We start from the raw sequence: 27,634 nt of genomic DNA on the forward strand, positions 1-27,634 counted from the left end.
TTCTGCCTGTGCAGCCATTACCTGCGATGTGACCACCATGCTAAACGTGCTATCCACGACGTCCTCAGCATCGCGGATGCTCCACAATGAATCCATCTGCAGCTCCTGCTCCATAATGCGGGTAGCCAGTAGCTGCAGCTGGATACAATTCCTGCACACATGGTCGTCAGGGACACTGGAAACGTCCCTGATTTCCCACATAGCGCAGGAGGAGCAGATCATGGGTGCGAGCTCTCCTGCCATGACTAACCTTTAAATTAATTAGTTACTGCCTTAAAAAAAAAATACGAATTACACTGGGGGCCTTGTTCTACTCCAAACACTACCCACTACAATCTAAATTACACTAATTTAAAAAAAAACACACCAGTAGTACTCACTTTATCACTTGAGGTCTTTTAAAAAAAAAAACAACTTTCCCCTTATTTTTTTAAGCTACTTAAATTGACCAACAGCTGTTACTTACCCAACCAATTACCTTGGTTTGTTAATCTCCACAGGGATCATAGCACTACCCTCTTTTCGAGTGTGATTGGAGATGGGCAATAAATGTCAGCAGCGCTTACATCCCATGACCGAATAATAAAAAATTAACAGGCTTTAAAATAATGTCTTTCAAAAAGGAAGGAAATTTCCCTTCTTTGTAAATTCAGTGAACAGATACAGTGACAATTTGAAATTGTCAATGAGGAGAGAGGTTAGGAAAATGTTAGTTACATAGATGGTTGTTGGAGCAAGACATCTTTGCAAAGATGGTTGGTTGAGGCAAAACTATTGCATTTTATAAGGAAATAAATATTTGAAGCAGAAGATGTTCCAGCTATGAGGATTAGCTTTGGTTTGCTCTAGAAAAGAGCCAGCACAGGTGCAATGGGCCACGTGTCTTCCTTCTGTGCTGTAAAATTGTATAGTTCTATGGTGTTAAATGCGGATTATTTAACATGTAGAACAAGGGGGCATGCAATATTAACGGGTCTCAAGCAAGATAAGGGATTCGAAAGATGATTATTTTTTAGCATAGGAATTATATCGAACACACTTTTAGCAAGAACCATACAATACATTGTCAATTTAATTATTTCCTATTTGGTTGTATAATTATGGAGTTGAATTAGAATTAAAGAATATAAGCGTAAGTATGCAAAAAAATCAAATACTCCAAGTGTGTTGTTGGGACTATGGAAACATAATTTGTGGAAAGCAACTGCTCACATTTGAATAAAGATGTGTAAGTGTAGAGTGATAAGAAAGATTATTGATTGACTGTCCTGGGGTTCTTGAAGAAATTTGAAAAGTTTTCCCTGAGATGATGACAAATGTGGGATGGAAACCATTTTCTGCAACCCATATCTATAGATGGAGGAGATTTTATTTGATGACTTTTTCTCTGGCCGTGTTTTTATGTTTCCTTGATGCATTCCAACTGAATTCAGTAACTGGCTAAGTGGAGTGTTAGAATTGCAATTTTAAAAAAAATTCGTTCATGGGATGTGGGCGTCACTGGCAAGGCCAGCATTTATTGTCCATCCCTAATTGCCCTTGAACTGAGCGGCTTGCTAGGCCATTTCAGTTAAGAGTCAACCACATTGCTGTGGGTCTGGAGTCACATGTAGGCAGGTAAGGACAGCAGATTTCCTTCCCTAAAGGACATTAGTGAACAATCGACAATGGTTTCATGGTCACCATTAGACTAGCTTTTTATTTCCAGATTTCTTGAATTCAAATTTCATCATCTGCTGTGGTGGGATTCGAACCTATGTCCCCTGATCACTAGCCTGGGCCTCTGGATTACCAGTCCAGTGACTTTTACTCTTGTTTTAACAAACAGTTTTTTGGGGATATTCTTTATTCAATTCTCCTTTGAAAATGTATTTGAATTGAGTTTTACTGGTGTAATTAGAATAAAACCCATAGCATAAATGAGCTATGGATCAAATTCAGAAATTCATTCAGAACTGTTGTAGTAGAACTCACAGGGATAAAATTCCAAACTGAGATATTAGAAATATCTTGTATGGAAAGTCACCCCTGATATATACTTGTATGCTCTACAATCTATCAAGGCTGAAAGCAAAGACAATAACACATCATGTCCTGATCAGAGAACTCCTCTATGCTGATGATGCTGCTCTAGTTGCTCATATGGAAACTCAGCTACAAACACTCATGTTCTGTCTCTCCCATGCCTGTAACTTGTTCTCCTTGACTATAAGCTTCAAGAAAACCAGGGTCATGGGACAAGGTGTTGCATCCTCACCCTGATCACACTAAATAACAACCTTCTGGAAGTGGTTAGCAAATTCTGCTGCCTTGGGTTCACAGTGACAGACAATAGATTCATAAAGAGATACAGCACTGAAACAGGCCCTTCGGCCCACCAAGTCTGTGCCAACCATCAACCACCCAATTATACTAATCCTACATTAATCCCATATTCCCTACCACATCCCCACCTCCCACCACCTACCTACACTAGGGGCAATTTACAATGGCCAATTTACCTACCAACCTGCAAGTCTTTGGTTGTGGGAGGAAATCGGAGCACCCGGCAGAAACCCATGCAGTCACAGGGAGAACTTGCAAACTCCACCCAGACTGTACCCAGAACCGAACCTGGGTCGCTGGAGCTGTGAGGCTGCAGTGCTAGCCACTGCGCCACTGTGCTGGCCTAATCTGTCCTTTGATGCAGAGCTCGATACACGCATAGGGAAAGCAGCTACCACCTTTGGACGACTTGTTAAACGCGCATAGAATAACACAAAGCTGACCCTTAGGACCAAGCTGATGGTTTATAAGGCCTGTGTTCTCGACACCTTGCTGTATGGCTGTGAAGTATGGGCGACTTACCAGGAAAAGAATCTCAATAATTTCCATCTTCATTGTCTGCGGTGCATTATAGGTATATCCTGGCAGGACAAAATCACAAATGTGGCAGTCCTCTCAAAGACAGAGCTGCCAGGTGTGTTGGCACTAATCAAACAGCGGTGCTTCAGTGGATCAGACAAGTTCGCAGGATGGAAGACAATCGCATACCTAAGGACCTTCTGTATGGTGAGGTCGCCGGGGCCAGACAACCAGTCGGGCACCCAAAGCTCCACTTCAAGGATGCTTGCACGCCCAACATGAAGGGCGGAAATGTCGACTGTCACACTAAGGAGTCACTAGCTGGTGAAAGAGGGAAATGGCGACACATCTTGTGGACTGGTGTGCATTACCACGATGACCAGTTGCGACAGCAGCTTGGCAACAGGCGCCAATGTCAAAAACAACAACTCACAGCATCACTTGGAAGTTTCACGTGCGGCACTTGTGGCAGAACCAGCCTCTCAAGGATTGACCTTCACAGCCATCAGCAAAGGTGCACCAAGAGAAGACACCCCAGTTAAATGGATTGTTTGCTTCATGTCCATCATCTGTCGTAGATGGAAGGTTGCCAACCATGCTTGGAATAGTGGAATTTTTATGTATTTCCATCGGTGCTGTGTTATGGCTTTGAAAAGATTTTGTTGCATTTGATTGAAGCAAAAATTTGCCTTTTTGAAGCTTGAAAAATACAGCAAGTTCAGTAAACAGGATAAAATATAGTATATATAGTTGCACTTGTGAAAAAGAAAAATATAAAGATTTGGAGAAGAGGTAGATGAAGTGGATAGATCTTTCGTGGAGCTGGTCTAATATATATATGTGTATGTCGATCATGGTTTTCGTAATGCTCTTGTTTAGTGTCTTTGGATATTTTGCTATGTTAAAGGTGCTTTATGAATACAAGTTATTGTTTGTTGTTGACACAGGCAGATGGGCTGATACCCAGTGAAATTCTACAGTTACACAATTCTGTGATTGTGAAGTTGACTGTAACCCTTTCAGTTTAAAATTCAGTCATGGAATTGAAAATTATTTTTCAGGAACTCAGTTATCCTCTTCTTAATTCCATATGGATTGTTCGTTTCTCAAACCTTCCTGGAGAGGCTATGCTATGTGAGAATTCAGTATAACAAATGAATTCGTGATTTCTCCATGTTCAATTATCACATCACTGGGTGGCAAAAGCTTACAGATTAAACTCTCTAATTGCTACTGGAAATTGATGATGGAATTTAGTTAAGAAGCTGATCAGGTAAAAAAAAGGTCATCTTCGTCATCTTAGCTCTAAAGGAGAGAATTAAAATGAAACATCATGCTACGAGAGAATTTTTGTTTGGAAGGGAAGCACTGTGAGTTTATTGGACATTATTACTTTTAGGAAAAACTTATTCAGTTTGATACCTTTAAACATCCGTACACAATGGTGCAACTGCAATACTTTTACTTAAGTAGTGGTTTGACAGTTCTTTTTATGATACAGCTTAAATGAGTCATTTCAATTTATAGGCAGTGCTCAGAATTAAGACAGAAAACAGTTTCAGGTTCACATTTTCATAATTTGCAAATTTTTAGTGTTCAAGACATCAACTGTCCAAGCCAAAAAGAGATTACTGTTTTCAAAACTGATTCTTGTAATGCAACATTATTTTAAATGAGGTAAACATGTAAGATTAATTCTGATTTAATTGATCACAATTAATTCAAATTAAGTTTTTAAAAAAATATTCTTTCATGGGATGTGAGCATCGCATGCAGGGCCAGCATTTGTTGCCCATTCCTGATTTCTCTTAAGAATGTGATGGTGAGCCTCCTTGAACTGCTGCAGTTCATCTGGTGTAGGTACACCCACAGTGCTGTTAGAGAGGGAGGTCCAGATGTTTGACTCGGTAACAGTGAAGGGACGACGATACGGATCCAAGTTAGGATGATGTGTGACTTGGAGAGGAACCTTCAGATGATGGTGTTCCCATGCGTCTGCTGCCCTTGTCCTTCTGGAGGTCGTGGGTTTGGAAGGTGCTGTCGAAGGAGGCTTGGCGAACTGCTACAGTGCATCTTGTATATGTTACACACAGCTGCCAATGTGCGTTGGTGATGGATAGGGTGCTGAGTAAGCGGGCTGCTTTGTCCTGGATAGTGTTGAGCTACTTGATTGTTGCTGGAGCCGCACTCATCCGGGCAAGTGGAGAATATGCCATCACAATCCTGACTTGTGCCTTATAGGTGGTGGACAGACTTTGGGGAGTCAGGAGATGAGTTACTTGCTGCAGAATTCCCAGTCTCTGGCCTGTTTTTAGAATATAAGAACTAGGAGCAGGAGTAGGCAATTCAGCCCCTCGAGCCTGCTCCGCCATTCAATACGATCATGGCTGATCTAATCTCGGCCTCAACTCCACTTTCCTTTTGTAGCCACAGTATATATATATGGCTGGTCCAGTTAAGTTTCTGGTCAATGGTAACCCCCAGGATGTTGCTAGTGGGGGATTCAGCGATGGTAATGCCATTGAATGTCAAGGGGATTTGGTTAGATTCTCTTGTGGAGATGGTCATTGCCTGACATTGTGTGGCGCGAATATTACTTGCCACTTATCAGCCCAAGACTGAATGTTGCCTAGGTCTTGCTGAATATGGACTGCTCAGTCCATGTTCAATTATCACATCACTGGGTGGCAAAAGCTTACAGATTAAACTCTCTAATTGCTACTGGAAATTGATGATGGAATTTAGTTAAGAAGCTGATCAGGGGAAAAAAAGGTCATCTTAGTCGTCTTAGCTCTAAAGGAGAGAATTAAAATAACACATCATGCTACGAGAGAATTTTTGTTTGGAAGGGCTGCTTCAGTATCTGAGGAGACATGAATGGTACTGAACACCGTGCAATCAGCGAACATCCCCACTTCTGACCTTATGATGGAGAGGAAGTAATTGATGAAGCAGCTGAAAATGGGCCTAGAACATTACCCTGAGGAACTCCTGCAGTGATGTCCTGGGGCTTAGATGTATGGCCTCCAACAACCACAACCATATTCCTTTGTACTAGGTATGACTCCAACCAGTGGAGAGTTTCCCCCGATTCCCATTGAGTTTAATTTCATCAGGCCTCCTTGATACCACACTCGGTCAAATGCTGCCTTGATGTCAAGAGCAGTTGCTCTCACCTGACCTCTTGAATTCAGCTGTTTTGTCCATGTTTGGACCAAGGCTGTAATGAGGTCATGAGCCGAGTGACCCTGGCAGAACCCAAATTGAACCTCAGTGAGCAGGTTGTTTTTGCGTAAGTGGTGCTTGATAGCACTGTCAACGGCACCTTCCATCATTTGCTGATGATCGAGAATAGACTGATGGGGCAGTAATTGGCTGGATTGGATTTATCCTGCATTTTGTAGACAGGACATACCCGAGCAATTTTGCACATTGTTGTGTAGATGCCAGTGTTATAGCTGTACTGGAACAGCTTGGCTGTGGGCGCAGCTAGTTCTGGAGCACAAGTCTTCAGTACTACTGCTGGGATGTTGTCAGGGCTGATAGCCTTTGCTGTAATCAGTGCCTTCAGTTGTTTCTTGATATCACATGGAGTGAATCGGATTGGCTGAAGACTAGCATCTGTGATGCTGAGGACTTCAGGAGGAGGCCGAGATGGATCATCCACTCGGCACCTCTGGCTGAAGATGGGTGCAAATGCTTCAGCTGTGTCTTTTGCACTGACATGCTGGGCTCCATCATCATTGAGGATAGGGATGTTTGTGGAGCTTCCCCCTCCTGTTAGTTGTTTAATTGTCCACCAGCATTCACGACTGGAAGTGGCAGAACTGCAGAGCTTTGATCTGTTGGTTGTGGAATCGCTTAGCTGTGTCTATCATATGCTGCTTCCTGTGTTGTAGCTTCACCAGGTTGACACCTCATTTTTAAGTATGCCTGGTGCATGTTCTCCTGCACTCCTCATTCAACCAGGATTGATCCCCTGGCTTAATTAAAAGCAAAATACTACAGATGCTGGAAATCTGAAATAAAAACAGAAAGTACTGGAAATACTCAGCAGTTCAGGCAGTATCTGTGGAGAGAGATTTTTGATGATTCATGATTTCTGATGAAAGGTCACAGACCTGAAACATTAACTCTGCTTCTCTCTCCACAGATGCTGCCTGACTTGCTGAGTATTTCCAGCACTTTCTGTTTTGATCCCTTGGTTTGATGCTAATGGTAGAGTGAAGGATATGCTGGGCCATGAGGTTACAGATTTTTGTTGAATACAATTCTGCTGTTGCTGATGGTCCACATCGCCTCACGGATGTCCAGTTTTGAGCTACTAGATCTTTTCTGAATCTGTCCCATTAATACGGTGGTAGCTCCATACAACACGATGGATGGTATCCTCAGTGTGAAGTCGGGTCTTCATCTTCACAAGGACTTAGGCACTCCTGCCAATTCTGTCATGGACAGATGCACCTGTGACAGGTAGATTGGTGAGGGCAAGGTCATATTAGACAGTAGCTCGGTAACTCAAACAGTAAAGAGTTTTTGTTATATTTGAAATGTTAGTTAATCATTGATAATAAGCTCGGCTGTTCTCTTGGTTGGATTGTAAAAAAGTGTTTCTATGTTAGGTTAAATTCTTTTGAATAGGTTAGGTGATTCAAATTGATTGAAATGCAACTTTTGTTATTACCAGTTTCTATCCCTGATATATTAATGCCATTTTAATTAGAAGAACCCTTTCTTCTGTTTTTAAAAAAAAGCCGATGTTCACAGGTTCATTGCATTGCAAATGCTTGTCTAAGCACTAATCTGCAAAGCTTTCTCCCATGTGCTTAAAGATTGAGGTCAAATCTGGTAAAATCAGATTGTGTCACAAATGTAAATCCAATTTTATTCCCATCCATCTTGTTGCAATAAAAAGGATAAAGAAGATGCTATCAAGAATTGGTTTAGATCACTTTCATTCTGTCTGAACCATGATCTTATAAATCTTTTAACTACTTTAGAAAATAGCATGTGATTAATTTTTTTAGGGTAGCGTGTCACTTCAGCTTTGTTCCCACTGTTGGAACAATCAGCAAATGTAAGAAATTTAATCTTGGGGCTAGGAGAAAGACTGACATATGATATACAATTTTTTTTCCCAACTGAAGTAAGAAGAAATATTGTTCCAGGATTTAACTGTCAAAATGTTTAGGTCCTCAGGCAATTTATATATGGTTTTATAATGATGCAGTACTAATTTAAGCCACTGGAGATCCTCAGTGAGCCATTTAAATAGTTGTCCCTCTCGTGATGAAGGAATTCTGCTCTCCTTTTACAAAGAGTTATGTAAGAATTGCACACAGATAGGATATTTGGCCCAACCAGTCTGTGCTGTTGATTTTCCCCCACATTAGCAGTGCAGTACTGCTGTACAGTGCAATGTGCAACTTTTCAAAGAGCAGAAGATCTTGATGTTCTGGTATGGTGGTGTTACAGCACATTTGTTTTCTGGTCTAACTCCACTATGATCCATTCAATTTTCCTTGGCCAACTTCATTTTAAGTCTGCTAGCTTACAATAATTTTTCTATGCCCTGTTTTGGGAGATGGCCTTTGGACCTGGCGGAAGGGAAATTCTATGCTACTGCAAAGTTTCATGGCAGGTATTTTGTGTCTCAAACAATTTGAACCAATGCAATGTCTGAAACTGGTGGGTCTTCAGCATACTGAGCTCCTAAATGTAGCAACAGTTCAGTTGAGGTGTTATTGGCTGAAATGAGGCAAAGATGGTTCACCATTTTGGTCGAGAGGGAAGGAGGTTCTTGAAGGGCATGATACATGCTCAGTGTTAAGGAAGTGGTCTCGGCAGTGAATGCAACCTTCAGTGACTCCTGCCTAGCTATGCAACACCGGATGTTCAATTACCTCACTATGTCCAATGTATTCTATTAAGAACATAACATAAGAAATAGAAGCAGGAGTATGCCTTTTAGCCCTTCAAGCCCGCTCTGCCATTCAGTGAGATCATGGCTGATCTTCTATTTCAACACCATTTTCCTGCACTATCGCTGTATCCCTTGATGTTTTTAATATGTAGAAATCTATTGATCTCAGTCTTGAACATACTCAACAACTGAGCCTCCACGAAGCAATTCTTCCTCATCTCAGTCCTAAATGACCTGTCCCTTTTTCTGAGACTGTGTCCCCTAGTTCTAGACTCTCCAGCCAGGAGAAATATCCTTCCTGCATCTATCCTGTCGAGCCCTGTAAGAATTTTGTATGCTTTAATGAGATCATCTCTCATTCTTCTAAACTCCAGAGAATAAAGGCCCAGTCTATTTAATCTTTCCTCATAGGACAATCCCTTCATCCTAGGAATTAGTTTGGTGAACCTTTGTTGCATTCCCTCTATGGCAGGTATATCTTTCCTTATGTAAGGATACCAAAACTGCACACAATATTCCAGGTGCGGTCTCACCAAGGCTGTATATAATTGCAGTAAGACATCTTTACTCCTATACTCAAAACCTCTTGTGATAAAGGCCAACGTACCATTTGCCTTCTTAATTGCTTGCTGGACCTGCATGTTAGCTTTCAGTGACTCATGAATAAGGACACCTTTGAAGTTCAACACTTCCCAGCCTCTCACCATATAAGAAATACTCTGTATTTCTGTTTTCCTACCAAAGTGGATAACCTCACATTTCTCCACATTGTATTCCATCTGCAAAATGTTTGCCCACTTGCTTAGCCTCTCCAAATCCCCTTGAAGCGTCTTTGCATCCTCCTCATAACTCAGACTTCCACCTAGTTTTGTGTCATCTGCAAACTTGGAAATATTATATTTAATCCCCACATATCAATCATTGATATAGATTGTGAATAACTGGGGCCCAAGCACTGATCCTTGCGGTATCCCACTAGTCACAGCCTGACAACTTGAAAATTACCCATTTATTCCTACTCTCTGTTTTCTGCCCATTAACCATTTCTCAATCCATGCCAGTATATTTCCCCCCAGTCCCATGTGCTCTAATTTTGTTTACTAACCTCTTCCTATTTTGTAGAAGAAAATAGCATTCTTGCCTTCAGTTTATTTGACTTCTTTTCAGAAATAACAATTTTATCAATGAAATACACACCCTGAAATTGATTCTCTCTCACTGCGAGACATTACCTAGTTAGTTTTTAGCAGTATTGTCTTGGAGTCAAAAGCATATTGGTTTCAAGCCCCACTCCAGCAAATTATTTCGACTGACACTTCAGTGCAGTACTGAAGGAGTGCTACATTATTAGCGAATGCTATCTGTTAATGTGACATTAGACTGAAACACAACTGATTGGCTAGGTAGATGTAAAATAATCCACAGTACTGTTTGAAGAAGAGCAGGGTGTTTTAGTATCCTGGTCAACATTCATTGTTCAACCAGCACTACCAACTCGTCATTTATTCCTTTTACTATTAAATGCTGCTTTGTTCAAGTTAGCTGCCAAGTTTGCCTTCAGATTATATACTTGTGTATGTGACTATATTTCAAAAACCATTTATTGACTATAAATGTCCTGTTCTGAGGATGTGCAAAGTGCTCTATGAATACTTTTCTTCCTTTGCAGGCTAGGTATGTAAATTTTCCTAAATGAGTGGTTTAAACAAGATCATGTGGCTCCTGAGTTTCCTTAGGCTAGTCTTGAGGTGTAATCCCACTGTTTGCAGTGGAATTGCTATGGTATTCAATACATGTTACTGGATCAACCTGGCTAGGAGTGAGTCCCGTTTGAGGCCTGCATATTGACAGAGGCGAGTGTTACCTACGTATATGCCCCTAAGACCTTCCTCCTTTTTAAGTGTCATTATAATCAATTACAGATACATTACAGTTCAGCTGGAAGTTCTATTAAATGTGGCATTTGTTGATCCGGAGTTGTCTTTTAAAGTGGGGTAAAACTTCGCATTGCATTTCTTTTTTTTATTCTTCCATGGGATGTGGGCATTGCTGGTAAGGCCAGCACTAGTTGCCCATCCCTAATTGCCCTTGAACAACTGAGTGGCTTGCTCGGCCATTTCAGAGGTCAATTAAGAGTCAACCACATTGCTGTGGGTCTGGAGTCACATGTAGGCCAGACTGGGTGAAGATGGAGATTTCTTTCTCTAAAGGACATTAGTGAACAAGATGGGTTTTTATAACAATCAATGATAGTTTCATGGCACCATTACTGAGATTAGTTTTCAATTCCAGATTTGTATTAATTCATTGAATTTAAATTCCACCAGCTGCTGTGGTGGGATTCGAACCCATGTCCCCAGGGCATTAGCCTGGACCTCTGGATTACTAGTTCAGTGATCTGACCACCACACCACTGTCTCCCGCCAACAAAATGGTAGATTGGAGTTAATTTCCCTTTAGAGTCAAAATGTAGAAATTAACAACTGGTGATTAAATAATAAGCAGAAATTATTGTCAAGACTACTTGTATGACAAGGTGAAATATGATTTCCTGAAAGATAATTCAGGGTCTGGTGCATATAAAAACTGTCTTAGATACTAACCCTTTATATCAAGTGCAGTGAGATTAGAAGGACTCTGTTGTGTGACAGCTAACCTTTTGCCAATGTTAGCACTTCATCCCCATTTCCTTCCTTTTCATCCCCATTTCCTCCCTTTTCATAAATTGATCCAGTTCCCTTTTGCACAAAGTTATAGATTAAAAGTATCAAGCATAGATTTTTCCACTTTTTTCAAAAAAATCCAAACTCTTGCCTGTGCACTAAGTACTCCTGTACACCTGTATTAGAGCAACAGAGGTTTAGCAAATTTGGGGTAATAAATGAAGTTCTATCTGTCATGTGCCCAATTCAAGTAAACTGAGTGGCGGCAGCAGAGATTAACGACAGCAATTATTTTCTCTCTGGTGTGCAAGATCTTTTAAATGTAGCATATGAAATGTTTCCATTTATTACATAATTCAAAATGATGGAATAGTGTAAAGCATGGAATGAGAAGAAAGCAAAATACTGCAGATGCTAGAAACATAGAAATCTGAAATATAAACAAACATTTCTGGAAATACTCAGCAGGTCTGGCAACTTATGGAGAGAGAAACAGAGTTTTTTTTATTTTATTTTTATTTTAGAGATACAGCACTGAAACAGGCCCTTCGGCCCACCGAGTCTGTGCCGACCATCAACCACCCATTTATACTAATTCTACACTAATCCCATATCCCCACCTGTCCCTATATTCCCCTACCACCTACTTATACTAGGGGCAATTTATAATGGCCAATTTACCTATCAACCTGCAAGTCTTTGGTGGTGGGAGGAAACCGGAGCACCCGGCGAAAACCCACACAGACACGGGGAGAAGTTGCAAATTCCGCACAGGCAGTACCCAGAATTGAACCCGGGTTGCTGGAGCTGTGAGGCTGCGGTGCTAACCACTGCGCCACTGTGCCGCCCATTAAAACTTTCAGATCATAGAGTCAGTCATAGGGCTAAATTTTTCAGCTAAGGCAGCAGTCCTGCCATCAGGGCTGAAAACAGGAGACAACTCTATTGTGCTGGGACCCTGGAGTGGTGGCTAATTTACAGGCTGCCACTGGAACCGCTGTCTAATTGAGGACAGCAGCCCGTACCCGAGGGCTGCTGGCCCAATCAGAGGGCTGGCAGCTCAGCAGCCTCAGCAGTGAGTGTCTTTGGGGAAGCCAGGGCCAGGCAGGCAGGCCCTGGCGATCAGGGGAGTGATGGTGGAGATCATGGTGCACCAGTGGTGAGTTGGGTGTAGGGTTGGCTATGCCAGGCTGGGATTGGGGGAACCCTTCATGGGCCTTGGAGCACCCACTAAGGAGGCCCCCACTCTCCCCCAAATAGGAACCCGCTGGGAAGCTGCCAGGGTTTACCTGATGGTCTCCCCATGTGGGGACAGGCCCTTTCAATGAGGGTAAATTGCTCGTATGTGTGGGAAGTGGTCCTTAATTGGGCCATTAAGTGGCTCAATTGCCCTTGGTGGGCGGGATTCTGCTTAGATTACTGCTGCTGGGAATATGCCATATCAGCGTGAAGACGTCGGGCTACCCTCCCGACACCTTCCCCCACCATATTGCCAACCCTCCTGCCTCCTAGCCTGTCTTCAATGGGTCAGGAAAATTCAGCCCATAGAGATATTATAGCACAGAAGGAGTCCATGCCAGTTCTCTGTAAAGCAATCCAGTCAATCCCATTCCCTTGCTCTATCCCTGTAACCCTGCCAGTTTACTTCCCTTAAGTGTCCATCAAATTTCCTTTTGAAATTATTCTTCATCCACTTCCACCACATTTGTAGGCAGTGAGATCCATGTCATTGTCGCTTGCTGCATAAAAATATGGATTAATTAAGAAAAGTCAGCATGGATTTGTTGAGGGCAAATTACGTTTAACTAACTTGATTGAGTTTTTTTTATGAGGTAACAGAGAGGGTTGAGGATAATGCGATTGATGTGGTGTACATGGACTTCTAAAGGCATTTGATAAAGTGCCACATAACAGGCTTGTCAGTAAAGATAGAGTCCGTGGAATAAAAGGGACGGGAGCTGCATGGATACAAAATTGGCTTAGTGACAGGAAACAGTAGTGATAGTTGTTTTCAGTCTGGAGGAAGGTATACAGTGGGGTTCCCCAGTGGTCGGTGCTTGGACTCCTGCTTTTCTTGATCGATATTAATGATCTAGACTTGGGTGCACAGGGCAAAATTTCAAAATTTGCGGATGACATAAAACTTGGAAATATTGTGAACTGTGAGGAGGATAGTGATAAACCTCAAGAGGACAAAGACACTGGTCCGGCCTCAACTGGAGTTTCATGTCAAGTTCTGGGAACATCACTTCAGGAAAGATGTGAAGTCATTAGCGAGGGTGCAGAAAAGATTCAAAGGAATGGCTCCAGGAATGAGGAACTTCAGTTACATGGAGAGGTTGGAGAAGCTCCTTCTCCTTGGAGAAGAGAAGATTAAGAGGAGATTTGATAGAGGTGTTCAAAATCATGAGGGGTCTGGACAGAGTAGATAGTGAGAAACTGTTCCCATTGGCCGAAGGATCCAGAACCAGAGGACACCGATTTAAGATGATTGGCAAAACAACCAGAGGTGACATGAGGAAAATCTTTTTTTCCACAGTGAGTGGTTGGGATCTGGAACGCTCTGCCTGAAAGTGTGATGGAGGCAGATTCAATCGAGGCCTTCAACAGAGAATTGGACAATTAACTGAAGAGAAAAGATTTGCAAGGGTATGGGGAAAAGGCGGGGAGTGGGACTGGGTGAGTCGCTCTTGCAGAGAGCCGGCACAGATACGACAGGCCAAATGGCCTCCTTCAGTGCTGTAGAGATTCTGTGATTCTATGACTTAGAACTATATTGCTGTTCCTTCACTGTTGCTGCACCATAATCTTGGAACTCCCTCCCTAACAGCACTGTGGGAGTACCTACACCAGATGGACTGCAGTGTTGCACGAAGGCAGTTCACCATCACCTTCTTATTGGTAATTAGGGATGGACAATAACTGTTGGCCTTGTCAGTAACTCCCACATTCTGTGAATGAATAACATTTTTTAGCTTATTCGCCCTTGCTTTGGACTCTCACCAAACCAAAAATTTTCTCTCACGACGCAGTCAGCTAAATATCTCAAATATTTGAGATTGTACACAACAATTTCCCAAGCTACATGCACAAGCTTTGATGAAAGGTCACGACCTAAAATGTTAATTCTGTTTCTCTCTCCACAGATGCTGCCTGACCTACTGAGTATTGCCAGCACTTTCTGTTTTTGTTTCAGATTTCCAGCATCTGCAGTATTTTGCTTTTGTGTCTCCCAGGCTAACTGGTCTATAGTTGCTTGGTTTATCCTTGTTTCCCTTTTCAAACAGAAGTATTACATCAACAATCAACTATATCGAAAGATGTTTAAGAAAATCGGAGTCTCTTCTATTTTCTCTCTGACTTGCTGCAACAGTCTAGGATATATCCCATCAAGATGCAGTGCTTTTTCCTTCTATGTCACCGATCTTCCCAGTGCTACTTCATTATCTAGAGTTATCTAATTGCTCTATCTTTTACCCTTATATCCTTTATTCCCACTACCATACCATTAATGTGTGAAGTTGTTTTGAAAAATCTGGTTCTTAAAATACCATAACTTAAGTCGTATTTTAGTTGTTATTTCTCTCTCTCTTTGGCCTCCTTGTCTCGAGAGACAATGGGTAAGCGCCTGGAGGTGGTCAGTGGTTTGTGGAGCAGCGCCTGGAGTGGCAATAAAGGCCAATATTAGAGTGACAGACTCTTCCACAGGTGCTGTAGTAGAAATTGTTTGTCGGGGCTGTTACACAGTTGGCTCTCCCCTTGCGCTTCTGTCTTTTTTCCTGCCAACTGCTAAGTCTCTTCGACTCGCCACACTTTAGCCCCGCCTTTATGACAGCCTGCCAGCTCTGGCGATCGCTGGCAACTGACTCCCACGACTTGTGAGCAATGTCACAGGAGTTCATGTCGCGTTTGCAGATGTTTTCAAAGCGGAGACATGGACGGCCGGTGGGTCTGATACTAGTGGCGAGCTCGCTGTACAATGTGTCCTTGGGAATCCTGCCATCTTCCATTCGGCTCACATGGCCAAGCCATCTCTAGTGCCGCTGACTCAGTAGTGTGTATAAGCTGGGGATGTCGGCTGCCTCGAGGACTTCTGTGTTGGAGATACGGTCCTGCCACCTGATGCCAAGGATTCTCCCGAGGCAGCGAAGATGGAATGAATTGAGACGTTGCTCTTGGCTGACATACGTTGTCCAGGCCTCGCTGCCATAGAGCAAGGTACTGAGGACACAGGCTTGATACACTCGGACTTTTGTGTTCCGTGTCAGTGCGCCATTTTCCCACACTCTCTCGGCCAGTCTGGACATAGCAGTGGAAGACTTTCCCATGCACGTTGATTTCTGTATCGAGAGACAGGTTACTGGTGATAGTTGAGCCTAGGTAGGTGAACTCTTGAACCACTTCCAGAGCGTGATCGCCGATATTGATGGATGGAGCATTTCTGATGTCCTGTCCCATGATGTTCGTTTTCTTGAGGCTGATGGTTAGGCCAAATTCATTGCAGGCAGCCGCAAACCTGTTAGAGCAGTAAATAATGTAGAATGTTATATTTTATTTGTGACTTTTTACCAATTTTATATTGTAACTGGCAGTAATATGTTGACTTAAACATCGCTGAAAGCTGCCTGGCTGACTGCTGTGTGAAAGAGAGATTTAGAAAGAGAGAAAAGTGCTCGCAATAATACATACTCCAGTTTACTCAAGAGTAATGTCACAGGAGATATGCTAATGTCTGCGTAAAACTTTTAGGTTGTCTGACAATTAGAATATCACTTCACATACTTAAGGGCTGGATTTTGTGCAGGAGGCGGGGCTACCAGCGCCGGGCCGAAAAGGGCAAGGGGGATCCCCGCCTCGGCATTTTTTCGGCCCCCCAGCGCAATTCTCCATTCTTTTGGGGTCAAAGTTTTAGGAGGCAGGATCCCTGTCCCTTTAAAGACTTTATTGGGACATGGATCCCGCCTCCAAGAGCTGCTGGCCAATCAGAGGGCTGGCAGCTCAGCAGTGGTGATGTAGAGGATGGCATTAAACAGGAAATTAGAGATCCCTGCTGCTTTCACATGCGTTCAAGTCCTCTGAAGAAGGAATTTTCCTCCACACAAGATCAGGGGGCAGGTTGTTCAACCTTGCCCGTCTAAGAGCGAAGTCCAAAGTACGGAAAGTCCTCATCAGGGAACTCCTCTTTGCTGACGATGCTGCTTTAACATCTCACACTGAAGAGTGCCTGCAGTGTCTCATCGACAGGTTTGCGGCTGCCTGCAATGAATTTGGCCGAACCATCAGCCTCAAGAAAACGAACATCATGGGGCAGGACATCAGAAATGCTCCATCCATCAATATTGGCGACCACGCTCTGGAAGTGGTTCAAGAGTTCACCTACCTAGGCTCAACTATCACCAGTAACCTGTCGCTAGATGCAGAAATCAACAAGCGCATGGGTAAGGCTTCCACTGCTATGTCCAGACTGGCCGAGAGAGTGTGGGAAAATGGCGCACTGACACGGAACACAAAAGTCCGAGTGTTTCAGACCTGTGTCCTCAGTACCTTGCTCTATGGCAGCGAGGCCTGGACAACATATGTCAGCCAAGAGCGACGTCTCAATTCATTCCATCTTCACTGCCTCCGGAGAATACTTGGCATCAGGTGGCAGGACCGTATCTCCAACACAGAAGTCCTCGAGGCGGCCAACATCCCCAGCCTGTACACACTACTGAGTCAGCGGCGCTTGAGATGGCTTGGCCATGTGTGCCCCATGGAAGATGGCCGGATCCCCAAAGACACATTGTACAGCGAGCTCGCCACTGGTATCAGACCCACCAGCCGTCCATGTCTCCGCTTTAAAGACGTCTGCAAACGCGACATGAAATCCTGTGACATTGATCACAAGTCGTGGGACTCAGTTGCCAGCGTTCGCCAGAGCTTGTGGGCAGCCATAAAGACAGGGCTAAAATGTGGCGAGTCGAAGAGACTTCGTAGTTGGCAGGAAAAAAGACAGAGGCGCAAGGGGAGAGCCAACTGTGCAACAACCCCGACAAACAAATTTCTCTGCAGCACCTGTGGAAGAGCCTGTCATTCTAGAATTGGCCTTTATAGCCACTCCAGGCGCTGCTTCACAAACTACTGACCACCTCCAGGCGCGTATCCATTGTCTCTCGAGATAAGGAGGCCCAAAAGAAAGAAGAAATGCATGCAATAAGGATGCAAGTGTAATTATGGGTGACTTTCATCTACATATAGATTGGGCAAACAAAATTAGAAATAATACTGTAGAGGAGGAATTCCTGGAGTGCGTACGTGATTTTTTTTGGACCAATACATTGAGGAATCAACTAGAGAACAGGCCATCCTAGACTGGGTATTGTGTAATGAGAAAGGATTAGTTAACAATCTTATTGTGCGGGATCCCTTGGGGAAGAGCGACCATAACATGTTAGAATTCTTCTTCAAGATGGAGAGTGAGAGAGCTGATTCCGAGACTAGGGTCCTGAATCTAAATAAAGGAAACTATGAAGGTATGAGGCGTGAGTTGGCTATGGTAGATTGGGGAATGTTACTTAAAGGGTTGACAGTGGATAGGCAGTAGCTAGCATTTAAAGAGTGCATGGATGAATTACAACAATTGTTCACTCCTGTCTAGCGCAAAAATAAAACAGGAAGAGTGGCTCAACCATGGCTTACAAAAGAAATTAGGGATAGTATTAGATCCAAGGAGGAGAAATTTAAAATGGCCAGAACAAGCAGAAAATCTGAGGATTGGGAGCAGTTTAGAATTCAGCAAAGGAAGACCAAGGGATTGATTAAGAAGGGCAAAATAGAGTATGAGAGTAAGCTTGCAGAGAACGTAAAAACTGACTGTAAAAGGTTCTATAGATATGTGAAGAGAAAAAGATTAGTGAAGACAAATGTGGGTCCCTTACAGTCAGAAACGGGGGAATTTATAATGGGGAACAAAGAAATGGCTGACCAATTAAATATATACTTTGGTTCTGTCTACACAAAGGAGGACACAAATTACCTCCCAGAAATGTTGGGGAACATAGGGTCTAGTGAGAAGGAGGAACTGTATGAAATCAGTATTAGTTGGGAAATGGTGTTGGGGAAATTGATGGGATTGAAGGCCGATAAATCCCCAGGGCCTGATAATCTACATCCCAGAGTACTTAAGGAAGTGGCCCTCGAAATACTAGATGCATTGCTGGTCATTTTTCAGAATTCTATGGGCTCTGGAACAGTTCAAACGGATTGGAGGCTAGCTACTGTAACCCTACTATTTAAAAAAGAAGGTAGAGAGAAAACAGGGAATTATAGACCGGTTAGCCTGACATCAGTAGTGGGGAAAATGCTCGTGTCCATTATAAAAGATGTAATAGCAGAGTGCTTGGAAAACAATGACAGGATTGGACAAAGTCAACATGGATTTACGAAAGGGAAATCATGCTTGACAAATCTACTGGAATGTTTTGAGGATGTAACTAGTAGAATAGATAAGGGAGAACCAGTGGATGTGGTGTATTTGGACTTTCAGAAGGCTTTTGATAAGGTCCCACATAAGAGATTAGCGTGCAAAATTTAATGCACATGGGATTGGGGGTAAGGTACTGACATGGATAGAGAACTGGTTGGCAGACAGGAAACAAAGAGTAGGAATAAACGGGTCTTTTTCCGAGTGGCAGGCAGTGACTACTGGCATACTGCAGGGATCAGTGCTAGGACCCCATCTAGTCACAATATATATTAATGATATAGATGAGGGAATTAAATGTAATATATCCAAGTTTGCAGATGACACAAAGCTGGATGGGAGTGTGAGCTGTGAGGAGGAAGAAGAGAAGCTCCAATGTGATTTGGACAGGTTGAGTGAGTGGGCAAATACATGGCAGATGCAATATAATGGGGATAAATGTGAGGTTATCCACTTTGGTAGCAAAAACAGAAAGGCAGATTATTATCTGAATGGTGATACATTGGGAAAGGGGGAGGTGCAGCGAGACCTGGGTGTCCTTGTGCACCAGTCACTGAAAGTAGGCATGCAGGTGTAGCAGGCAGTTAAGAAGGCAGATGGTATGTTGGCCTTCATAGCAAGAGGATTCGAGTACAGGAGCAAGGATATCTTGCTGCGATTATACTGGGCCTTGGTGAGACCACATCTGGAGTATTGTGTGCAGTTTTGGTCTCCTTATCTGAGGAAGGATGTTCTTGCCTTGGAGGGAGTGCAGCGAAGGTTCACCAGACTGATTCCTGGGATGGCAGGACTGACGTATGAAGAGAGATTGGATTGATTAGGCATGTATTCGCTAGAGTTTAGAAGAATGAGTGGGGATCTCATAGAAACCTACAAAATTCTAACAGGACTGGACAGACTAGATGCAGGAAGAATATTCCCGATGGCAGGGAAGTCCAGGACCAGGGGTCACAGTCTAAGGATAAGGGGTAAGCCATTTAGGACTGAGATGAGGAGAGATTTCTTCACCTAGAGTGGGGAACCTCTGGAATTCTCTACCACAGAAAGCAGTTGAGGCCAAATCATTAAATACATTCAGGAAAGATTTAGATATAGTTGTTAGGGCTAATGGGATCAAGGGAGACCGGGAGAAAGGTTACTGAGTTTGGATGATCAGCCATGATCATATTGAATGGCGGAGCAGGCTCGAACGGCCGAATGGCCTACTCCTGCTCCTATTTTTTTATGGTTCTATGTATCGGCAGCGCCATTGGGAGCAATGGCCACTGCTGGTACTGCAGAGGCCTCAAACCCAGGCCCAGTAGGTGAGGTGGGGACACCAGGGCCAGTCGGAAGGCCCCGGCGAGGGGGGTGGGGGGCTGGTCGTTCGGTCCAAGAGGAGGGGTGTCCCAGGGGGTATAGTTGTTCCCGGGGGAGTCCTCCGTGGGCCACAAATTGTCCACGAAGGAGGGACCCTGCCCCCCAAGCCTGCAGGGAGAGTGCTTTGTCTTACAAGGTGTCCTCCTCGCACGGCGGAGGACCCCCGCCACCATTGGTAAGAAAGCAGCGGCGGTGGAAAGAGGCCCTTAATTGGCTGTTAATAGGCGACTTAAGGGCCTCAATTGGCCTCTGGGCAGGAAGATTGGAACCAGGAATCCTGGCGTTGGGGTCTGTGATGGGCTGTTGCACTCCAATTCTCCGGCACCTCCCCCCGGGCACGAAACCCGGATTCTGGATGGCACAAGATCTGGCCTTAACAGATGCAGTCAGTTCATGCTTGGTTTTTCTGATTTGCATCTGGAAATTTTGAAGCATCTGGAAATTTTGAAGCATCTGCCAATATATAAACTTCCCTTACCAATTGCAATTAACCTGTAATTGACCTCCTACAATTAGAACTGTCAAGGGACAGGCCAAAGTAAATACCCTTTTTAAATAAATGATTCCTAATTGAACTTCTCTCTGAGCATATCTTCTTGTAACTGAAGTGGAGCTGTCTCAATTCCCAAACAGGGTGTATCACATAATTTTTACTATGACTCTAGATAGACATGGTAGTAGGAATTAGCAATTGTATTTATTTATAGCTGAGACATAGAAGCTTAGCATTTTTGCTGAAATCACAGATGTTAATTTTGTGACAAGCTTGACTTTTGGTGAACTGATCTGGGAACTTCCTTAGGGTCAGCCTAATACAGTCTCTTCTGACAGGATTTCTGTCTGCACTCGAAGATTACTCTTGCATCCATAGCAATTTAAAGGTGCCAGTGTGTCATTTGGGTAGAAAAAGATGTTTGGCCTGAAAATTTCCTAACAAATATGGTGGGTGAGAATGTATTGTAGTTAATTTTTGAATGGGCTCTGCCAAGCTCCAGAAGTGCCAGGCATCTGTTTTTACAGGCATTGCTGATGTCCAGTGTCGCGATAGTTTGAATACACCATGGGATCTTCTGAGGCTGCTGTCAATTCCAGTGAAAACAAATATATAAAACTGGAAGGATTCAGCACAATTTTCCCTCATTACAGCAGTTAAAATAGTAGAGAAGATAAGGGGAATCCTGCCTTGAGTTTCTGTGTGTGTGTGTCTGTGTGTGTGTTGTGTGTGTGTATCTGTGTGTGTGTTGTCCAGCTGGTACAGCCACATTTCCATTTCCATCCACTCATTGCTGTATCCGGTTTGCTGACATTTATGCTGATGCCTGTTAGCAGCAATTAATTACCAGTTAACATGGTTACTTAATATTTGGAGCCTTTAATGTCTGTTTTTTTATATCAGACTGTGTGTAATACAAAGAAATAACTATCTCACCTCTGACCCATCAGAGCACTTTATAAAAGGAAGTTTGTTGGTGTGATATTAGAGGCTTCTTTTTCCATAAACAAGCCTCTGAACTGAAACTTGACGTGTGCAAAGTAATGGGATAGTGGGAAGCCGAATGAACAATAAAACCTTTGACCATTGGGAAAGCCATTATTGAGTTAATAAGGCTTATGGGATCCTCAATCATAGCTTTTAAAAGGGAATTTGATAATTATCCAAGGAGAAAAAAATTACAGGGCTCCAGGGAAAAGACAGGGGAGTGGGACTAGCTGAGTAGCTCTTACAGAGAACTGACATGGACATGATAGGCTGAATGGCCATCTTCTGTGGTGTAGCCATTCTATGATTCGATGATATGAGTTGCATTGAATCTACAGCACAGAAACAGGCCATTTGGCCCAACTGGTCTATGCTCCATTTATGCTGCAAATGAGCCTCCTCATGCCCCTCTTTACCTTACCCTTACCCTTATGTTCTTTGCTCCCTTGTGCTTATCCAGCTTCTCTTTAAATTCATCTATGCTATGCACCTCAACTATTCCAAGCGGTAGAGACTTTTACATTCTCACCACACTCTGGGTAAGGACGTTTTTCCAAAATTCTTTATTGGATTTATTAGTGACTATCTTATATTTATAGTCTCTATTTTTTGAATCCTCTACAAGTGGAACCATCTTGTCTACATATACCTGATTAAACCCCTTCACCATTTTAAAGACCTCTATCAGGTCATCTCTGTCTTTCCTTTTCCTGAGAAAAGTGTTCCAGCCTGTTCAGCCTTTACTAATAGTTATACCCTCTCTGTTCTGGCATCATTTGTATAATTTTTTTTGCACATTCTTCAATGCTTCTATATCAGTTTAAAATCTTCTTTGGCCTCCTTATCTCGAGAGACAATGGGTAAGCGCCTGGATGTGGTCAGTGGTGTGTGGAGCAGTTTAAAATATGGGGACCAGAACTACACACGTTGGGTTGGATTTTATCGAGGTCCCGCCGTCGGGATCAGTGTGGCAGGAGGGGAGGTGGGGGGGGGGGGGGTGGGGGGGGTGCCAGAAGATTGTTCCGGCAGTGGCCCGCCATGGAGCCCGACGCTGGGAGTGTCGGGCTCCATCTTCCCGACAGCGCCCCCCCCACCACTGGGCAACGGGACCTGACTTTGAATATGTAAATTAAGAAAATGAATACATTTAAATCTTCCGAGCGGCGGCCGGGACTCACGCGCCTTCACTTCCCATTCAGGGAAAGCTGGTGCCACCAAGGTGGGGAAGGGGAGGTACTTAGGATTTTCAGTGTAGTTGGGGGTGGTGGGGGGGGGGGGTGGGGTGGCGGTCGGGGTCAAATGTGCATTAATAGTGTAGGGGAGGGGGGACGAAGGGGTGACCTCTGCACTTTGAAAAGTTTGGGGAGGGGGGAAAGGTCAAGTCTTGCATGCAAGGCTTTTTGGGGGCGGAGGGCAACTATTATCTGTAAGTGTTATTGTTGGGGGGGGGGAGGAGTGATTTTTTTTATTGTGGTGTACTGGAGGCATACGGTTTTAAATACTTAAATTTAGCGGCAGGTCTGGCTGCCTTTAAAATGGTGCCAGTGCCTGTGCACAGGCAGCTGATGCCATTGCTGGCGTCACAGAGCCCTCCCAAACTACATGATTGTGGGGGGTGTGGCCCAACTGGCGTATTATCTTGAACCATCGGCGGGAGATGGTTTCTGATGAAAGGTCACAGTCCTGAAATGTTAACTCTGTTTCTCTCTCCACAGATGCTGCTAGACCTGCTGAGTATTTCCAGCACTTACTGTTCTTATTGAACATGACTTCCCTGCTTTTCAATTTTATCCCTTTAGAAATCAACCCGAGAGCTTTGTTTGCTTTTTTTTTAAGCTGAATCTCTACTTTTTTTGATTTGTCACTTTGCTCCTCTACACCATTTAAACTCTTACTATCCAAGCAGTAAGTGACTTCCTTGTTCTTCCTAGCAAAACACCCCTCCGTACACTTATTTATATTGAAGTTAATTTGCCATTTAAATGCCCACTGTGCATGTTTATTAATTACTTTTTTGTATTTTGTCACAATATTCCTTTGTATTAACGATAGTCCCAATTTGATGTTATGTTGTCTGAAAATTTATAAATTGTACTTCCAATTCCCGAGTCCAAATCGTGAATGTAAATTGTGCACAACAGTGGTCCCAGCTTTGATCCCTGTTGAATGCCACTTCCCAACTTTTGCAAGTCTGAATAGCTGTCCTTGACCCCTCTCTGTTTTGTGTTTTGTAGCCGGCTTGCTATCAGTCTGCTACACGACCTCTGACTCCACAAGCTCTGACCTTAGTCATCAGTCCTCTGTGGGATTTGAAAATTCAAATATACATTGGTGTTACACTGGAAATAATGAAACACCTCTGGATAATCCTAATCGCCTTTAGCTTTAAGGACTCTATCAGACCATGTACCCTCATGATTCAGACTGACTGAGAAGTTACATTATTCAGAAGCAAGAATGAATTAATAAATTAAAAACAAGTGCAACATGTGCCTTCATTTCTCACTGTTGAAATCTGTTTTTCTCAGTTGATTGTTATATATGTCCTGCCTCACCAAAGTGACCTGAGTCAGAAGTAAAAACTGGACTTTCACCAGATTCCTGTGGCTCATTGATATGAGATGTTTGATTGGTTGAAACAACCTGTGGGTATATTTTAACCGGGCGCTACTTACTCTAAATACATTTGAACTTAGCAAACTTTTGAAAAATGAAGTTTATTAAAGTTGCCTAGGCCTACTACCAATCCATGCCTGCTGTTTGTTTTCCTCAGTCAGCACAGGAGCTTGGCTCAAATTTTGTTTCCAAATTCCTGGACTTCTCTGGACATCAAGATTATCCTTCTACACTGGACTACACTGTAACACTCAGCTGCTGTGCTTCTGATCTGCTGCTTGGTTGCTTAAATTTTAAAGTAACTTTTTCTAATTTATAGCCCAGCCGCTACCACTGCTATTTTTTTTATTCGTTCATGGGATATGGGCGTCGCTGACAAGGCCAGCGTTTATTGCCCATCCCTAATTGCCCTTGAGAAGGTGGTGGTGAGCTGACTTCTTGAACCGCCGCAGTCCATGTGGGGTAGGTGCACCCACAGTGCTGTTAGGAAGGGAGTTCCAGGATTTTGACCCAGCAATAGTGAAGGAACGGCGATATAGTTCCATGTCAGGATGGTGTGTTACTTGGAGGGGAACTTGCAGGTGGTGGTGGTCCCATGCAACTGCCGCCCTGTCCTTCAATGTGGCAGAGGTTGCGGGTTTGGAAGGTGCTGTCGAAGGAGCCTTGGTGCACTGCTGCAGTGCACCTTGTAGATGGTACACACTGCTGCCACTGTGCGTCGGTATTGAAGGCAGTGAATGTTTGTGGATGGGGTGCCAATTAAGCAGTCTGCTTCTTGATTGACTGCCGAACCTTTGACTGTCCATCCTCAGGATGAAATGCGAAATGAATCATCAAATGAGGCCATATAGGTTGAGCTCAGAAATAAAAAAGGGGCAGCCACACTACTAGGACTGTCCCAAATAGTGAGAGGGAGATAGAAGAACAAATATGTAGGCAGATTTCTGAGTGCAAAAACAATAGGGCAACAATAGTTGGGGATTTCAACTACCCTAATATCAACTGGGATACAAACAGTGTGAAGGGGGCACAAAATTCTTGAACTGCATTCAAGATAACTTTTTTAGCCAGCATGTAACCAACCCAACAAGAGAGGGTGCAATTCTAGATTTAATCTTAGGAAAAGAAGCAGGGCAAGTGGATGAAGTAGCAGTAGGTGACCATTTTGGAGATAGTGACCATAATACAGTTAGATTAGATTAGATTAGAGATACAGCACTGAAACAGGCCCTTCGGCCCACCAAGTCTGTGCCGAACATCAACCACCCATTTTATACTAATCCTACACTAATCCCATATTCCCAACAAACATCCCCACCTATCCCTATATTTCTCTACCACCTACCTATACTAGTGACAATTTATAATGGCCAATTTACCTATCAACCTGCAAGTCTTTTGGCTTGTGGGAGGAAACCGGAGCACCCGGAGAAAACCCACGCAGACACAGGGAGAACTTGCAAACTCCACACAGGCAGTACCCGGAATCGAACCCGGGTCCCTGGAGCTGTGAGGCTGCGGTGCTAACCACTGCGCCACTGTGCATTATTATGGAAAAGGACAAAGATAGAACAGAAGTAAAAGTTCTAAATTGGGGAAAGGCTAATTTTACAAAGCTGAGAGGTGATCTGGCGAAAATGGACTGGATACAGCTATTTGAAGAAAAATCAGTGTCAAACCAGTAGAAGGCATTCAAAAGTGAGATTCAACAGGCACAGTGTAGCCATGTCCCCATAAAGAAAAAGGGTGGTACTGACAACTCTAGAAGCCCCTGGTTATCGAGAAGCATACAGGGTAAGATAAAGCAGAAAAAGAAAGCTTATGACAGTCACTAAAAATTTAATACTTTACTGAGCGTAGAGGAGTATAGAAAGTGCAGGGGTGAAGTAAAAAAGGAAATTAGGAAAGCAAAGAGAGGACATGAAAAAATATTGGCTGGTAAAATTAAGGAAAACGCAAAGATGTTTTTTCAGTACATTAAGAGCAGGAGGATAACTAAAGAAAGGGTAGGGCCTATCAGAGATGTACAAGGTAACTTATGCCTGGATGCAGAAGATGTGGGCAGGGATCTTAATGAGTATTTTGTCTATGTCTGCAAAGGAGAGGGATGATGCAGACATTGTAGTTAAAGAGGAGTGTGAAATATTAGATACAATAAGCATAATGAGAGAGGAAGTACTAGAGGGTCTGACATCCTTGAAAGTGAATAAATCACCAGAGCCAGATGTATTGTTTCCCAGACTGTTAAAGGAAGCCAGGAAGGAAATAGCAGATGCTCTTAGGATCATTTTCAAATCCCCACTAGATACAGGCGAAGTACCAGATATTGGAAGTCTGCGATTGTTGTACCATTGTTTAAAAAGGATGCAAGGGAGAAGCCAAATAATTATAGGCTGGTCAGTCTAATCTCAGTGGTGGGCAAATTATTAGAATCAATTCTGAGAGATAGGAAAATCTGTCACTTAGAAAGGCGTGGATTAATCAGGGATAGTCAGCATGGCTTTGTAAAGTGAAGGTCATGTCTTACTAACTTAATTGAATTTTTTGAGGAGGTAACAAGGAGGATTGATGAGGGTAGTGCAGTGGATGTTGTCCACATGCATTTTACTAAAGCATTTGACAAGGTCCCACATGGCAGACTGGCCAGAAAAGTAAAAGCCCATAGGATGCAGGGGAATGTGGTGAGTTGGATCCAAAAATGGGCTCAATGACAGGAAACAAAGGGTAATGGTCGACGGATGTTTTTGTGAATGGAAAGCAGTTTCTAGTGGCATTCCACAGGACTCAGTGTTGGGTCCCTTGGTGATTGTGGTATATATTAATGATTTCGACTTAAATGTGGGAGGCATGATTGGAAAATTTGCAGATGACAGAAAAATTGACTGTGTAGTTGATAGTGAAGAGGATAGCTGTGGACTCCAGAATTATATCAATGGTTTGGTTGAGTGGGTGGAAAAGTGGCAAACAGAATTCAATCCATAAAAGTGTGAGGTAATGCATTTGGGGAGGGCAAACAAAGCGAGGGAATACATGATATTGAGAGGGGTAGAGGAATGAGAGACCTTGGAGTAGAAGTGCACAAGTCCCTGAAGGTGGCAGGACAGAGAGATAGAATGAAGAAGGCATACGGAATGCTCTTCTTTATTTGCTGAGGTATAGAATACAAAAGCAGGGATGTGATGCTGGAACTGTATAAAACGCTGGTTAGGCCACAGCTGGAGTACTGCTTACAGTTCTGGTCACCACATTGCAGGAAGGACATAATTGCTTTGGAGAGAGTACAGAGG

This window comes from Heterodontus francisci, chromosome 10 (genome assembly GCF_036365525.1).
Source record: "Heterodontus francisci isolate sHetFra1 chromosome 10, sHetFra1.hap1, whole genome shotgun sequence".
Taxonomy (NCBI): Eukaryota; Metazoa; Chordata; class Chondrichthyes; order Heterodontiformes; family Heterodontidae; genus Heterodontus; species Heterodontus francisci.